This window comes from Peromyscus maniculatus, chromosome 8 (assembly GCF_049852395.1).
Source record: "Peromyscus maniculatus bairdii isolate BWxNUB_F1_BW_parent chromosome 8, HU_Pman_BW_mat_3.1, whole genome shotgun sequence".
Taxonomy (NCBI): Eukaryota; Metazoa; Chordata; class Mammalia; order Rodentia; family Cricetidae; genus Peromyscus; species Peromyscus maniculatus.
The window spans coordinates 62,414,671-62,430,381 of NC_134859.1; the positions used below are offsets into that span (position 1 = coordinate 62,414,671).

The 15,711-nt window shown below is 49.0% G+C and overlaps 1 protein-coding gene across 2 annotated transcripts in view; it reads right to left on the reverse strand.

The window, feature by feature from the left end:
- Abr (ABR activator of RhoGEF and GTPase) overlaps nucleotides 1-15,711 on the reverse strand; it is a 203,887-nt gene that overhangs the window by 150,985 nt on the left and 37,191 nt on the right. Inside the window, exon 1 of one of the 2 annotated variants that reach the window (XM_042282419.2) lies at nucleotides 4,952-5,458. The exons of the other annotated variant lie outside the window; for it this stretch is intronic. The gene's annotated coding sequence lies outside the window, so the exon portion shown is untranslated. Of the gene's footprint in view, nucleotides 1-4,951; nucleotides 5,459-15,711 lie in introns of those variants that run through there. 2 annotated transcript variants of the gene reach the window in all.

Genomic DNA, 15,711 nt, shown 5'->3' on the forward strand with positions numbered 1-15,711 from the left:
TTGCATACATTTTACATTTTTATCTACAAAGGCTTGAGCAAGCTATTTTCGGTGTTTTTTTTTTTTTTTTCCTAACTGAAACGTTATAGTTGCTTTTCCGAGTGTTGTCATAGTTTGCTTTATTCTGCATTCTGTCCCATCTTGCCCAGGATTGTCCCCTCCACAATAGAGTGGAGGGGACAGAGACAATCTTGCAGACCATAGTGCTAATATCTGACCCTGAATACTTGCTGTTTCTGGCTTGAATCTTCAGTTTTTCACAAGGATGAGCTTGCTATGGACGTCCCTGTTTCTTCAGGTTCCTTCTTTCCTTATCCCTTCTCCTCACCCTCACTTTCTTTCTGCACACTAGGAGCTGCACTCAGGACCTCACTCATGCACTCCACCCCAAAGCTGTATCTCCAGCTCTCTTTTTTACCCTTTGAGATAGTGCAGTGGTTTGAATGAGTATGGCACCTGCAGGCTCATATATTTGAATATCTGGTCCTCCGGTCCTTGGAACTGTTTGGGGAGGATTAGAGGGTGTGGCCTTGTTAGAGGAGGTGTGTCACTGGGGGCCAATTTTGGGGTTTCAAAAGCTGGGACTAGAGGCCTGTGCTACCAGACCCAGCTCTCACCTAATTTCTGAATTTTCCGGGTGAGAAAACCGGGGCACAGCCAGTGACCAAATTGCATAGTGTGGGCTGGATCCATAGCACGCCACCTCACTGTCAGCTGACTGGTAGGTAACCCAAGGCATTGAAAGTCCCTGGAAATCTGTCCTGGTCCATGAGTGCAAGACCATCTGCTAGGAAGCCCTCACCGGAGCCCTCACCGAAGCCCTTACCGTTTTGTTTCATAGCCACGGCCCCCACCTGTTGTGTAAGTTTCCTCCAAGACTGAAACATTCCATCCTGCTAGGAAGTTCCTCAAGTGGGAAGGTAAACAAAACAGCTTCAGGAAGTTCCAGAAACTGACCAGATTCACTAGACCTCCCCCACCCCCGACCAGAGTAAGTAATTAAGAGCTGAGAATTCCCCTCAGAAGGAAGGAAGCTGGGTTGCAAAGACTCAGACCAGTCCAGCTGCCTAGACCAGGTTTAGACCAGAGTTATTTGGGAAGGACACTCCATCCTGAGCGATACCTGAAGGCTGTGCAGTGTGCTTGGGGCTTCCTAGCTTTTGTGGGTGATCACCCCTTCTGGGGTGGGCCTTGGTGATATCAGTACCTGTCTTTGAGTCATTTCTGCTCCTGTAAGTAACCCCAATAAAAGCCAGCAGATCACTAAGTTGGATTTGGGTGGTATCCACTGAAGGGCCCTAATAGGCCCGAGCATGGCAAACATGGCTCTGGTAGGCCTTGCCCTTCCCCCATTCCCTCCACCTTGCTAAAAAACATTAGATTACATTCCTAAAACTAGCCACCAAGGTCTGTTCCCTTATATGGTCACTTCCTCCTCCTGAGGCTGACTACCAAGGTCCAGTTATCAAAGTATTAAAGTCCAGCCATCAAAAGCCCCCTTTTGACTACCCTAATTAATGTGCCCAATCAAAATTAAACATCTCATCCCAATACAGGGCTTCCTCTTTTACCTTTATAAACCGCCATTTGCATACAGGCCACATCTGTCTCCTCTCTATCCAGAGGCAGTCCTTTACCCCTCTGGGGGCAAATATCCTTCCCCCTCTCCCTTGTCCTCTGTCTCCTGTCTCGATGTCTCTTATTCCCTGCCCTTTGTACCTCTGGGGCAAATAAATTTCCATTGAGTTGAGAACTTGTTCTTGGGGTGTCTGGTGCAGACACTGGTGCTTCTTCTATACTTTGCTCTGTCGTGGGCTCCCTGTCCGGGGTGAGTAGATGTGTGTTACACAACTCCACTGCTGAACTACTGTCTTGGGAAGGGGTAGTTACTGGAAGAAGCCCACCGCCCAGCCTGATTCTAACCTTGTTTACAGAGATAAGTGGGTGGGCCTTGGACCACCTGGGTGACTTGAGATTGTAACAAATGCCTCCAGTTAGATCAAGGGGCACCGAGGGCAGGGAAAGGCTGGGGAAATCCTAACTCAGCACACGCTCTGGGAACTAAGGAGTTAAAGAGGCATCCTCCTCGGTAGCTTGCCCAAGGCCTGCTATCCTGAAGTGCTCTTAACCCCAGCTATCAGCCCCAATCTGTCAGAGCAGCAGGGAGGCATCCTTGTGGACAGACCTCCGGATTCAGCTAAGTGCCTGGATGTACAGATGCATGGTTCACCCAAGGCACTGAGTCAGCATGCAAAACACTACTTCCCCAAGCCCCTAGTAACCACTCCCTATCCAGTGGGAAGGGCCAACACTTTCCATATCCCCAACCTGCGTACTCAGTTTATCCTGCCCCTCCCCCCATCTCCATGGTTACCTACCTGCTCCTCCCTCATCGCAGGATTTAAGGTTAGTTGCACAGCCTTGAGTGTTGTGTTGGTGGCGGGGGAGGCTGAAAGGACACAGACCCCATCATGAAGACCAGCAGCTCTCCCCTTTATTCCCAGGAGTGTGCTATGTATTGCTTCTCTAACAACCAGCCCTCAGGCCTACCAACCACTCGGCCAGGATGCAATCAGAGTGATGTCACCTAGATCAAACTAGGTCTCTCCACTTTTCTCCCCTTAGCACCACAGGAAGGACCCAGAAGTTTGATTTCCCTGTGGTCACTGCTGGAGAAAAAAAGTGTCTCTGTTGCTGGGGCCACGCAGGGAGAGTGTGTGTGTGTGTGTGTGTGTGTGTGTGTGTGTGTGTGTGTGTAAACCTTCAAAAATGCTATTACAGCAATGTGGCTTCACGCACAAACCGGTTTTTGCCAAAAGCTCAGCCAACTGGCGTTCAAAAGTGCATGTTTAGCCAGGTGTAGCGGTGCATGCTCACTTGTGATTCCAACCACCCTGAAGGCTGAGGCAGGAGTTCAAATCCTGCCTCAAAAAAAAAAATAAAATTAAAAAGGCATATTGAGGGGCTGGAGAGATGGTAAGTCTTCCAAAGGACCCACGTTTGACTTCCAGCATCTCCATGCTGAATCACAACCATCTGTAACTTCAGTTCCAGGGGATCTGACACCTTCTTCTGGCCTCTGCAGGTACACGAGGCACATACACAATGCAAAACACTCATACACATAAGAGGAAATTAAAAGGATCTTTAAATTGCATATTGAGTCATAAAAATTAATGACAGCTAACACTGACTGATGCTTAACTACCAGGTACTGTTCTATGTGCTTTACAAGCTTCTTCTGGCCTAATCCTCCCAGTAAGCAAGCAAGATAGGGACTGCTATTAGCTCCATTTCACAGACAAAAAAACAGAGGCACAGAAAGGCTAAGCCACTGGCCAGCCAGCAGGGGGCGACACTTGAAAATGAATCGTCTGGACCCAGAGACCAAGTGTGTAGTGAATGCTATACTGGACTATGGATGAACACATGAAAAAACAGAAGAGCTAAGCCCAGGGAAGAAGAAATTGGAGCTGCATGAAAAGGTAAGACGATGTCATTCCAGAACTCCCAGGGGCCACCAATATGTAAGCAAACAGAGAACTGCTTCCCAAAGAAAACCTCACCTACTACAGGTCAGATGGCCCTGCAGACAAGCTGGAAAGCAGTCCAGACAGCCTGGTAGGCCAGGTCCCTCACCCTCTGCTTATATGCCTGAGGCCAGATGCAAGCTTTTCCAACCTTAGTTTTCACAGGTGCAGAAGGTGACACCCAGGTAGGTCAGGTACATGACCTCCACGTCTCTTATTAGTCCTGAAAGACTGTAAACTCTGCTTCCCAAAAGATCCCGGGGTAGCTTGCTTTTCTGTTTCCCACAGATGAGGTTTCTGTTGTTTGTTTGGTGTGTATGTGTATGCATGTGGTTGGGTTTTCTGTCTGTTCTTTTGAGATAGTCTCACTCTGTAGCCCTGGCTGGTCCAGAGCTCACCATGCAGACCAGGCTGGACTCAAACTCCCAGGGCAGTGCTGGGATCAAAGGCATGTGTCACCATGCCTGGCAAGTAACCTGTTTTCACTCCGTTTCATTCCCCTTCCTTGGTGGAATAAAGCAGCATTTACTGTTCTCAGAACTCACCTTCAGTTCTGAGGTCTGGGAAGAAGGAAATTCTTAGAGCAGGTTTACTACCAAGCCTGAGAACCTGAGTGTGAGCCTTGGGACTCACATGGTAGGCAGCAGACTCCCTACAAGTTGTCCTCTGATCTTTCCTGACCTCCACATAGGTACCGTGGTACTCATATGCATGTGAATGAGTGAGCATACACACACACACACACACACACACACACACACACACACACACACACACACACACACTGAATGAATAAATGTAAATTTAAAGTAATTTGAGATGAAAGTTCCTCAGGCCAGGCCTCCCATGAGTTGCCTCTCAGGGAGAGAGCTTGGCCCAAGACTCTGTCCTGTACTCTCTTCCTCCCTGCCCCTTTCCAGCCTCCTGGCTTTTCCAGAAGACAGTGAGATCTACAGACAACAGAAACTACCTCCCAAGCCCCCTCCCCACCCCAAATCCAACTCATTTCTCCCTGGAAGTTTTATGTCAGCTCGAGCCATGGGAAAGAGCTGTACCCTTGGTAGGATGTGGACTGATCCCCAGAGAACTACATTCATACCCTTGACGCTTTCCTCTGTCACTCCCAGGGCAGTACCCAAGGACAGACAGCTGCATGGGGCACTACACACATACACACACACACACACACACACACACACACACACACACACATCCCAGGCCTTGTCCCTACCCCTTGGCACCAAAAAGAGTTAGCATCATGGCAGAGCAGCTGGCTTAGCTAAGGCTAAAGAAACCCACGTGGAGGAGGGCCCCTTCCCCAGCTCCAGCTAACGTGGCGTTTTCAGCAGTCACCCCGCAGGGTGTTCGGCATGGGAATGGTCCTGCGGTGGAGTCTAGAACCTCTTCCCTCATTTACTTACCTATGAGTCCCCATCAGCATTTGGGAAGACGCAAGCTGAGGAAGAGACAAGGAGTCTCAAAAAAATCCCCCAAGAGACCAAATTTAAAGGCTCCAGAGAAGCAGAGTCAAGTCCTGCAGAGGTCAGCGCTCACAAGCTGGCCCTCTGCCCTCCTGTGGTCACCACTGCCCCGAAGCTGGCACTTCTTCCCACTCTTTCCTTCTCAGTTCTGCAGATGCATCCCGGCTCCAGCGCTGCTCGGCCAGGAGCTCTGACACCACTCTCCAGGCTGGTTCTGTCCCCTCAGACTCAGGAGGAAGGTTGCAGGGACTGAGAGTCACCAAGGAGACTGGATCAACATCCAGGAAGGCACAGAAGCTACTGGCCCTGGACAGTGGTGCTTGCCATGGTGGAGTCTCATTCTGTAGATTTAAGGGTCCATCCCGAGGGCGTGTGGCTGTGTCTCTTTAAGCAGCGGGCCTCTTTTAAGGCAAGTTCTCTCTGCAGTCAACTCCGGTTACCACCAGTCCTGCGGCAGAGAACTAGGACTCCCAGGTGCCATCTGGTGGCCAAACACAGTAGCACCTCAGCCACACGTGGTGTTCTACATTGGCAGCCTCCAAGGGCTTGGACTCAAATCTCAGCTCCTCCACCAGACGCTATCTAGGGCTGCAGGTTACCACTGTGAGCAAAGAGCCTGAGAAAGTGTTGTAAGCAGAGTACACTCCCATAGGATAAATCCTCCAGTAACATCTCTTGAAAGGATAATTTTTATTTTTACTCATGTGTATGCTTACGTACCTGTGCGGTGGTATGTGCACGTGTATGTGGGTGCCTGCTGAGTACAGATTCCCTTGGAGCTGGGAGTTAACAGGCAGTTGTAAGCCTTGTGACATGTGGGGGCTGGGAATTGAACCCAGGTCCTCTGGAAGAGCAGTAAGTGCCCTTAACTGATAAGCCATCTCTCCAGCTCCTCCAGTAACATCTTAAATGAGGAGACTTCCTTACCTCCCTGCTTGCCGGTTACAGGGGTTTGAGACACAGCTGAACATCACCTTGTTCTGTCATCATGAGACAGAGGTTCTTAATGGGGAGAGGAGTAACTGCCATTGCTGTACTAAAAAGTCTTTTTTTTTTTTTTTTTTTTAAATGTGAAGGAGCAGGGCCTTCAATAGGCAGAAGCCAGGAACGCCAAAAGACGTCTGTCCTTCATGTCAACAGTATTGAGGACCCTCCAAAGTTAGCAGAAAGAGGATGGCTCCTCCTTGGCAAACTCCAGAACCCACTTTCTTTCCCCCATAATGCTGCCTTTGGTGTCTCCCTAACCAGACACAAATGGGTCAGAGGCCAACTTACAGTCAGTTCTGGAGTCTTTCCTTCACCCCACGGGTCCTGGAGATCCAACTCAGGCTGTCAGGCTGGCCAGCAAGCTCTACCCACTGAGTTTGCCATCTTGTTGGCCCAACATCATCTTTATAAATGTGGAGGTTGAGAGGGGGTTGATCTGGCCCAGGCCACTTCTACAAGGGCTGCCAGTGCTCAAGGTTGTCCCTGCCTAGAAGCCAAGCACATAAATCTGCACCCAGTCACCCTCTCTGGGTCACCACTGGGGTCCAAAGACGATCCCCAGGGGTCCAAAGACGATCACTGAGAAACGACAAGACCACCCATCTCAATCCCCTAAGGGACCACCCTGCTGTTCTTCACGTGGAAGGGGATGACTCAGCCCCGCTCTGCTCTCTGCTCAGGAACTGTCCCGGGTTATGCATCTCTCACATGATGTGCTTTCAGCTTCTCGCTACAGAATGGCGGCGTGACTCTGAATTTCCTCTCCGCACCCCGTTCTAGGCTTCTCAGCTCGATTGCACACACATAATCTGATGCTGACAGGAAAGACCAACACACGAGTCAGATCCTAGTGGAGGGAAAGTGAGAAAGAATGGGACCAGCAGCAAGAGTCGGTGAGAGTTGCAAAGAGTCTGTTGGTTTGAGCAGCCCCAGGCTCAGGAGGCTGCCATCATAGACTTGAAGCTCTGATGAAAGTCTCCCTGCATCCCAAAGCCACAGACAGGATGCTGTAGGACAACTCTAACATGCCACTCCTCTCTTTCTAAGGCACACTCATGGCACTATCTAGAGAAAGGTGCACTATTTTCTCTCTTCCTTTTTCTTTTTGTGATGTAAAGGACCAAACCCTGGGTCTTGTGCATGCAGAGCTGGTGCTCTCCCACTGAGCGACAACCCTAAGCCCCCTTACTATTTTCATGGCCTCCCAGGTCCTGTGGCCCTACCTGCACACCCCTTTGGATAACCTAGCACGTCCACCCTGCTCCTCCTGCTGTCGCCTGCCTTTGAACTTCTGTGCGGGTTGATACAGCTGGTTAAAAGGTTATGCCCTCAGGGCTACAGAGGTGGCTCAGTGGTTAAGAGCACTTGTTGTTCTTGCAGAGACCCTGGGTTCAATTCCCAGCATCCACACAGTGGTTCACAAATATCTGATCCAGGGGATCCGATGCCCTCTTTTGATCTCTGTGGCACCAGGCACACAGTGGTACACCTACATACATGCAGACAAAACACTCATATGCATAAAATAAACCTTAAAACAGTTAAAAGAAAATGTTCTCTCCTTATCCTGGCATGGTGGCACATGCCCGTTATTCCTGCACTTGAGAGGTCGACAGGAAGACACAGTAAGCACAAGGCCAGACTGGCTGACATAATGAGACCCTGTCTCAAGAAAACAAATCAAAATACTGCTTCCTCCACTCTGCCTGAGCATCTCCTACTTATTTTATGGTGTTAATCTGAAATACCACTGCTTCAAAGGTGCTTTCCCTAACAACCAAGCCGGGGAGACCTGCTTCTCTTTGTCTGATTCCTTGCTGCTCTTAAAAATCATTCAGGACCTGGAGAGATGGCTCAGTGGTTAAGGGTACTGGCTGCTCTTCCAGAGGACCTAGATTTGATTCTCAGCATCCATATGATGGCTAACCACCATCTGTAACTCCAGTTCCAAAGGATCCAACATCCTCTTCAGGCCTCCAGGGGCTCCAGGCCCACATGTGGTGTCCAGGCATACCCACAGGCAAAACTCCCATATGCATAGAATAAAGGCTTAAAAAATTTTAAGGTCATTCAGGGCCATCCATCTCTTGCTAGACAGTGAGCTCTGCTCTTGGCAACCCCAATATGTTGTTCAAATAGTGGTTCAAGTGAATGGATGGTCCTTGGCTACAAAGAGCCTAGAATGAAATAATATTGATATTTAGTTAGCCAGGTTCCAACTGGAAATGAACTGGCCTGGATGGTTGACATGTGGCCACATCCTCTGAAATGACTCTGGGGGAACTAAAATCAGATTTGGGGCAGGACAATTGCTGCTCTAATTATTTTATAACCACTCACACAAAGCCCCAACTAAAAACTCCCCAGTGCACAGCCTCCCCTGCGCAGCAGCCAACATCCTTGGTCGTACTCTTTTCCACCCAATCAGGTTCCAACATGGAAATAGAATAGAAACCTAGAAAGGATTCAGCCCACTAAGGGAATTTCAGTCTCTGTAGCTGGAGTCTTTCTCCTAGACCTGTCCCAAATTTACAAGGCAATTTGATTTTGAAGTAGGGAAATGAACTGATGCTTTCATGGAGGAAGACCGCCTCTGGAGGCAGTCCGTTTGGCCTGAATCCTCTGCTCTCTGTAGGGTGGAAAGCCTGGGAATCTGTGGAAGAAGATTTGGGATGCTGGCAGTGATGCTGAACTGCTTTGCCTAAGGCACTACAGGCTGAACCAGGAAGCCTCCCAGAGTGACTTAATGTACTCACACCTCCAGAAGCCCTGTAACTATCAGATTGGAAACCTGCTTTTCAGTGATGGGAGAAGTTGATGGAACCTGAGTCTGGACTCCTGCCCACTCAAAAGAACCTAGTTTGAGGGGGTCTACAGGAAGTCTGGTTGAGAACGTGTGGGGTGTGGGGTGGGGGTGGGGCTCAGCTAAGGAGACCTTCTGTAATGCTATGTGCCTGGGTCCCCAGTGACTGCTGAGTGGGCCATAGAATCCCAGAGAATACAGGACTCATCTGGTCTATTGGGGCTTGCAAGGTTTCATTTATTGGACCTTTACCCCAGAAAATCACATGACACTATCAGGGTCCATACTCCAGATGGTTAGTATGTGCATGCATGCATGTCTATCTGTCTGTCTGTCTTTGTAAGCAGTAAGTAAGCAGTCTACTATTGAGCTACACACCCAGCTCTTTTATTTTTCTTCTCTCCCTCCCCCAGGTGTTTAATCTGAGGTTCCTGCCAGTGTAAGGATGTTATGGTGTATTTAACTCACTTCAGGTCCTATCTCTCCTCCTCTCCTGTGCTATGGTTTGAACATGATCTGTGCCCCCCTGGACTCATGCAAAAGTCTAATTTGCAAAGTCACATGTTAATATTAAGAGGGTAGAAACTCAGGGCTGAAGAGATGGCTCAGCTGTTAAGAATGTGTATTGCTCTTGCAGAGGAGACCTAAGTTTGGTTCCTAGCACCCACATCTGAAAGTCAAAACCACCTCTAACTCCAGCTCTCTCTCTCACACACACACATACAGACACAGAGAGAAAGGCAGAGAGTGACAGAGACTCACATACATGTTTAAATAAATCCTTTTAAAAAGAGGGTAGGAAATCTGCATACGGCCTTTAGAAGTGGCGACTTTGCTTTGTCTTGCTGCTTGTTTGCAGTGTTGAGGATGGAACCCAGGGCCTCACATTCTAGACAATCATTTTGCCAAGAAATCCAACAGAGAGAACTCTGGGAAATGGCTGGGTCATTAAGAGCGAGTCTCATGATCGGATCCCAGTGGCTTTATGCAGAGGGAGAGTGACAGCACAGAGATGCATGTGTGCCCGTGCCATGACGTCATGACGTCAAGGTGACCCATTATCAGGGCCGAGGCTGTGCTGTGTGGACTTCCAGAGCTGGGAGGCAAATAAAACCCTTTATCAAGTGGTCCGCCTCAGGAACTTTATAGGAACAAAAGGCCAGTACACCTAGAGAGAGGTATTAATGAGAAGAGTGGGAAAAAAGAAAAAGAAAAAAGAGAAACATGCCTGGAAATCTCAGAGCCCAGGTGATGCCTGGTAGATCCAGAGAGTAGCTGGAGAGTGTGTTATGGTGTTGGGGAATGTTATTTTAAGGTGTGTTACTTTTGTTTATGTTGCATTTGTTTAACTCTGGGAAGCTGTGGCACTGTGCTTATGTAAAACACCTGATGGGCTAATAAAGAACCAAACGACCAATAGCAAGACAGGAGAAAGGAAGGATAGGCGGGGCTGGCTGGCAGAGAGAATCTATAGAGGGAGAAATCTGGGAGAAAGGAGGAAAAATAAGTAGCCAGAGGAGGAGGACTCCAGGGCCAGCCGCCTAGCAAGCCACGGAGAAAGTGTAAGATTTAAAGAAGAGAATGAGAAAAGTCTAGAGGCAAAAGGTAGACAGGTTAGTTTAAAGTTAAGGAAAGCTGGTAAGAAACAAGCCAAGCTAAGTGGAGGCCGGGCATTCATAACTAAGAATAAGCCTCTGTGTGTGATTTATTTGGGAGCTGGGTGGTGGCTCCCAAAGAGACAAAGAGTAAAAATAAAGAACATTATGGGGCAGGGGGTCACCATTTCCAACTGAGCTGATAACCAAATGCCTTCTGTCTTAGTCAGGGTTCCTATTGCTGCAGTGAAACTCTATGACCATAAAGCAAGTTAGAACCCGAGATCACTAGCCCAGGGTTGGCACCACTCACAAGAGGCTGGGCCCTCCCTATTGATCACTGCCCACCATGGGCTGGGCCCCCCCTGTTGATCACTACCCACCATGGGCTGGGCCCCCCCATTGATCACTACCCACCATTTGCTGGCCCCCCCATTGATCACTAATTGAGAAAATGTACAGACAGATCTTATGGAAACATTTTCTCAAGTAGGGTTCCTTCCTTTCAGATAACTTTAGCTTGTTTCAAATTGGTATAAACTAGCCAGCACACTTTCTAAAGAGGCCTGGAATTTGAACTGAGGCCTGGAATGACAACTAATGTTTCACTGGCAAAGATAAAAGGGTGCAGAGGCAAGGCATTCTGGGAAAGAAGGAAAAGTGTGAACAATTACAGAGGCAAAAATGAAGGTGGAGAGCTAGACACCTGGAAGACTGAGGCAAGGATCACTTATGCCCAAAGTTAGAGGCCAGTCTGGACAACACAGTGAAATGCTGTCTTAAAAAGAAAATGGGAAGAAGGCTGTGGATGTAGCTCACTTGGTAAAGTACAGGCTAAGCATGCAGAAAACCCTGGGTTTGAGCCCCAGCACCACATAAAACCAAATGTGGTGGTGTACACCTGTAATCCCAGCACCTGCGGAGAAAGGCAAGAAGATCAGAAGTTCAAGGTCATCCTCTGCAACACCACAAGTTGGAGGCCAGCCTGAGATATACGAGACAAGGAGAAAGAGGAGGAGGAGGAGGAGGAGGAAAAAGAAAAGGCATGGGGGAACTAGAAGGGGTCCCTGAAGAAGGCTCGCTACTCACGAGTGTTGAATGGTGCTCCCCGTAGGCTCAGGTTTGAATGCTTGGTCTCCAGTTGTTGGAACTGTTTGGGAAGGATTGGAAGGTGTGGTTTTGTTGGAGGAGTTATATCACTGGAGGTGGGCTTTGAGGTTCCCAAATCCACAGCAATTAGAGAAGAGTTAGCGCTCTCTCTGCCTCTCGGTTATTGTCTCAAAATGCAAGCTTCCAGCTGTTGCTCCAATGCCGTGCCTGCCTGCTGTCCTAATCCCTGCCATGAGGGTCAGGTACTGGCTCTCTGAAACTGTGAGTCCCTGATAAACTGTTTCTTCTATAAATTGCCTTGGTCATGGTGTTTTGTCACAGCAATAGAGAAGTAACTAAGACAATACCCAACCGAATCTCTAGCTCTTCTTAGACCTGACCTCTCCCCTTCAATGCACACCAGACCTTAGAAACAATTTCCCCTATTCAATTACTGAAAAGCCCTTTAGTTAACATGCCCCCAGTGTCACCAAGGTTTATGTTCTAGACACTGTGACTGTGTTAGACACATTGCTTTCACCTCTCTAGTATGTGATACCTCTTGTGGAAGACAGAATCATTTCCCCCGCTTTGAAGAAGCGGCCCCGGGTCACAAGACCAGCAAAGGGTAGAGTGAAGTTCACACTGTGGTCTGGCTACCAGTCTTGAGGCTTCAGCAAGCAAACTCACCAGATGCCCTATTGATAATTGCACTGGTGAGAAACCGCCCTTCAGGCAGCACAAGTACAAGATGCTGATGTGAATTTATCAGCAGGGCTTTTTGTATGTTTTATTTCTCTTTGATTTTCTGACAGTTCCATACATACATACGATGTATGTAATCATATTCACTTTCCATTGCCTTCTGTTATCCCATTTCCTTTTCCTCTGCACCCTCCTTCTTCCCATCTAGTCCCCAAGTGGCTACATCATTTAAGAAAACGACACCCCCGCCTCCCTGCAGAAACCATTAACAATCAATAGCGCCTCAGGATGGGATGAGGCCTCACGGGCACCTCTTCCGTCCATGATGGCATATGGAAGGGCCCAATCTCGTGCATATATCTACTGCTGCTGTGTGTTCATGACGACAGTGGTACTCCTCCCAAGCTGGCTTCACACTTTCAATCCTCCTGCCTCAGCTTCCTAAGTGCCAGGATTCCAGGATGTGCCTCCACGCCCAGTACCAGTAGAGGTAGCTCTTAAGCTGTTTGTCAAAGGAACTGGCAGGGCCAGAAAGGAATAAAGACAGACCTCTCTGTTTTCTCCTTTAAATGAGGTCTAACACACCCTGGGGTCTTCAGGCATGATGCCTGTGCCTAGAGGGTCCCTGGTGGTCTGGGCACTTAATGACTTTGGAGTTAACTAGTCTCTAGGCATCTCTCTCACATAGGCAGCCCTGACCTGGCATAGACTCAACTAAGTAAGGATTATAAAGAAAAAGATGTTTCTTTTTCTTTTATGCTGCTGGAGATGGAATCCAGGGCCTTTAAGTACATGCTTTACCACTGAGCTATACCCTCAGCCCATATAAGGAGCACTTTAATTTTTTTTATAGTGTGCCGGTGTCTGTGTGTATGTGAGGAGTGTGTGGGTACACAGGTGCCACCATCCACGTACGGAGGTCAGAGGATGACTTTCAGGAGTCAGTTCTCTCCTTGCCCTGTAGGTTCCGAGGACTGACTTCAGGCCATCAGGCTCGCAGAGCAAACACTTGTACTGGCTGAGTCATCTCACTGGCCCCACAGTGAACACTTCGAGGAAAAGTGTCTCAGGGGAGCACAGGAGGAAACTGAGGTAATAGCTCTATAGCCTGCCCCACCCACCCCCTTCTCAAATGTCCTTGCCTCTGCTGTCCAGAGCCTGAACTTTCTGGAACATTCTCTGTTCAGTGCTCTGAATAGGGAGGGATGCATGCCATCCTGGGAGAAGACAATGCCACGTGACTCGCCTTCCTAAGGAGGTGCAGCTGGGCTTCTGAGAAACGTCCACCCAGGAACTGGAAACACAAAGGCAATGAGGCATTTCAGTTCCCTTACAGAGAGAGCCACCAGGACAGGGGCCCTGGGCAGTGCCCGGGAGTTATCTGCTTTAGGAGGTACTCCTCACAAGCAGCAGCCGTCCTTGGGCCCAGGGAGCATGTTAAGGGGGATAATTCAGAGCAATCAGAACATGGGCCCTGCCTGGTCTGCTCTAGGGTGATGGAGCAATAGCCTGGTGGCTCTCAAACCTCTGCCCCTGCCTGCCTCTGCCAGAGCAGGCCAGCGCCACACCCAATTTTCATCTGACAGGCAGAGGGCTGAGGACACCAGGCCTGTGCCTCTTGACCACTCAGATAGCTCGGGCTCTAGGGACCTCCTCAGACACAGACATGACTCAGAGGAAACCTGGATTCCTTCTCAAGACCCAAAGTCTCCTAGACACCTCATTGCCCAATTCTTCATGTGCCACACTGAATTACCTCCCAGTTTCCCATTTCTGTGTGATTGTGCAAGTTTCTCTCTTAGGAAGCCACATGTTTATCACATGATGGCAGCCACAGGCCACCAGCAGAGGGAGGAAGGATGTTGGGAAGTCTCCTATTCTGGGTCCCATTCTAGTTCAAAACTGTGGGTAGTGCCATCATCATGCTAAGCTTTGGCGCCCCCAGGGGACCAGCAGAGGCCAGGCTGAGATCACAACTCAGCTTTCAGTTCCGCAGAAGGCAGTTTCCATGTTCCTTTCCTCTACATACTTAGGAGGACCTAGACTCCGAGCCCTCCCTTCCCCTCAGATCTCTAACTTCGAGGGGCAAGTGTGCCCTAAGACCACGAGATCAGAGCATGCTATAGGCTGAGGAGACATGTGCTGTTGCTGCATCTGGCTGACCAGCACCTCAATGCTTGGGTGAGCTCTTCAGGGGACCTTTAGGAAAGCAGAGCTGTCTTTCTCTAGGGTTTCAGGGTTGTTTTTGTAAAAAAGACCCTCTCTACGTCCCACCACAGTGAAGCAGAGAAGAGGAAGCTTACCACAGAGAGGCTCCCTCTCTGGCAGCCACACACACAGCTGCATACATACGTAGGCCACACACTTCCTCCCAGGTCTGACAGGAACCTTGACTTCTGCAAAGACCACTAAACCCCAACACCAGTACCCATGGGCAGGCACATCTACCCACAGCTGAGCTGCTGAGGATTTCCAGTGTGACTTCAGGACCCAAAAAGGAAGAGGTCCTTCTCTTGCCAAAAAAGAAGTATGGTCCTGAGACACAAACAAGTTGGCTTTCCATATGACTCACCTGATTCTACAAGCAAAGGTGTCTGCATCCAGGCACAAGGCAACCACTCCCCACACAGACCTTCATCCTCTCAGCAAGCTGGCGAGGGTGCACACACTGCTTGGGAATTATCAGGATTAGAAACACCTTGTTTTAGAAAACAATAGCTCTCTCCGGCTCTGCAGGTGTCAGGGAGGGCTGCCAGCTGAAATGTGCCCAGGTCCTGCTACCAAGAAGGCCCAAGCTGCTGGCCCAGAAGCCACACCACAGTTAGCATCCTGTCACTTGCTCATTTGTATGCATTTCATGTATCACAAGAGGCCACAGAGAGCATGAACTATATCGGCTATTTTTTGTTTTGTGTTTGTGTTTTCTGAGCCAGTGCTCTACCACTGAGCCATATGTCCAACCCCCTGGTTTAAAACATTTTGTTATCACTATTTTTTTTTTGGTATGTGTGTGTGGAAATGTGCACAAGCAGGGGTCAGAGGACAACTCTTAGGAGTTGGTTCTCTCCTGCCACCTTGTGGGATCCAAGGACTAAACTCAAAGTCATCAGGCCAGCATGCAAGTTGCCTCTATTCACTGAACCAGCTCACCACACCCCTGTCCATAATTGTCTTAACTGCATGTCCATTCAGTAATCTCATTTTCTCTGTTGTAAAAGTCACCGAGTCACAATAAAAATCCCTCTTGATGGGGGTTGGGGCTGCAGCTCAGGGACAGAGCTTGCCTAACACACATAGAACCCTGCTACTGGGGGGCAAAACTTCTTTTAAACAATAAAAGCAACTATGACTCAAATGCACCACCCCACTTAGGACACAACAGGGTCATTACATCCTTGACATCAGAGAGGTTCTGCAGACAGCCCTGGAGTTTCTCAGCCTGATCATGAGTGGGTCCATCATCCTTCACTTCCCTCTCCTGTCCCATTACGTCAAGCAGGGTGATTTCTACATAAATGAGG